Consider the following 1,743-nt stretch of genomic DNA (forward strand, 5'->3'; position numbering starts at 1 on the left):
ATATACTGAGCAAGAGGAATTTTGGTATAGTAGTTGTCAGTAAAGAGGTGGTGTATTTTGTTGAGCAAACCACAACACTGCATCAACTCTGCAACAACTTTCTGCGAAAAGGGTCCTGCCCTCCAGCAAGGAGGTCGGTGCCTGTGTATAATGCACTGTGCAAAACGTAACCTGCGGCACTGTCACACAACTCGAACTTCTCAATACCAAACCTGGAGTGGCGCTTAATTGGGCATATATTGGATGAATACACATCGGTTTTTCATACCGACCATGCTTTCATCCATACAAAACCTCCTGGCTTGGTACAAAGTAGCGTTTAAAGGCATCATTCATATTATCAATGAAGTCTCGTACCTTTTACCCAAGGATCAAAATCTGGATGGTCCCTGGGCAAAGCGTCTCGAGAAGACGCCTGAAATTGTGACATGATGGCATGAAATCGACCTAAGCCCATTGTAGTTTTATAAAAATGATTTGAGTGATTTGGAAGAGAAGACCAGTATAGTTTCAGTACCTTACCTCATGAGATCCATATTCAGCAGTATCGCCAAGAATTTTTTCATCTCCACAACAGTCACATCAACCCATGTTCGCAATCAGGATATTGGGCCAAGATGCCCTGTTCTTTCCATGGTTTGAAGATTCTTTTGTGCATACCTGTTAGTCGCATTCACCATCATTTCCCAGATGGTGTTGGTCATAAACAGAAAAAAACAATCAAGGGGAGTCCTGCTGTTACCGATCTCACGGGGACCAACATTCCTTACTTTGAACCTTGCCTTGATGTTCTTGGGTGGTTCATCTGGGTATGCTCGTACCCATAATGAGGCAGGGAGGACGAGAGGCACAGGTCCAGCAGCAGGGGCAGGGGGAGCGAGAGGTACAGGTCCAGCAGCAGTGGCAGGGGGGGCGAGAGGCACAGGTCCAGCAGCAGGGGAAGGGGGGCGAGAGGCACAGGTCCAGCAGCAGTGGCAGGGGGAGCGAGAGGCGCAGGTCCAGTAGCATCAGGTGGGGGCGGATCAGCGGCAGCAGCAGCAGAAGGACCAACAGGTCCCTTGGCTGGGCGATGACGTCGACGACGCTTTCTCGGAGACATGTAGTAATCATCATCGTCCTCCTCGTCAGTCTCAGGCACATAGTCATCGCTTGACCCAGAACTGAAGTCAGTAAGTTCATCCATGGCAGCCTCTTCATCCACAGGCTGCAGCACAAAATCATCTCTTGTAGATGAAGGACCTGGCATGGGCTGGTCATCTTCTTCATCCTCCGAGTCTAGGAGGAGCCTGTCGACCTCGCTACTGTGGTCCGCTATATTCTCTGCCATAGTAGGCCTAGCTATTGATCTGTTGTGTACAAAGTAATTTATTAGAAGTAATACTAAATCATAATTCGATTGATGTCGCACTACTTCTAATAAAAGTAAACAAATTTGGTTCTGGCATAGCTCTAAAATTGAAAAAAATGTTTATAAATGATAGGCCACTATGACCTGATAATGAATTATCAAATTAGATGTAGGCCTATCTCTAATACTTGTATTCTAATGTTTGGGAAAAATATTTCTGAATAATTTGTAACTTGTAAATAATTTCATGTTTCAAGCCTAACTTAGGTCTCAACTTTTGAAAATGTGTAAAAATGCTACTGACACCTAAGTATTTACAATTTACGTGTGTAATACTCATTATAATAAATATTAGGAATGATGTTTATAAATTACTCTAAATAATAATATATCAA

This window comes from Homalodisca vitripennis, unplaced genomic scaffold (genome assembly GCF_021130785.1).
Source record: "Homalodisca vitripennis isolate AUS2020 unplaced genomic scaffold, UT_GWSS_2.1 ScUCBcl_1159;HRSCAF=4437, whole genome shotgun sequence".
In the NCBI taxonomy this organism is placed as follows: domain Eukaryota; kingdom Metazoa; phylum Arthropoda; class Insecta; order Hemiptera; family Cicadellidae; genus Homalodisca; species Homalodisca vitripennis.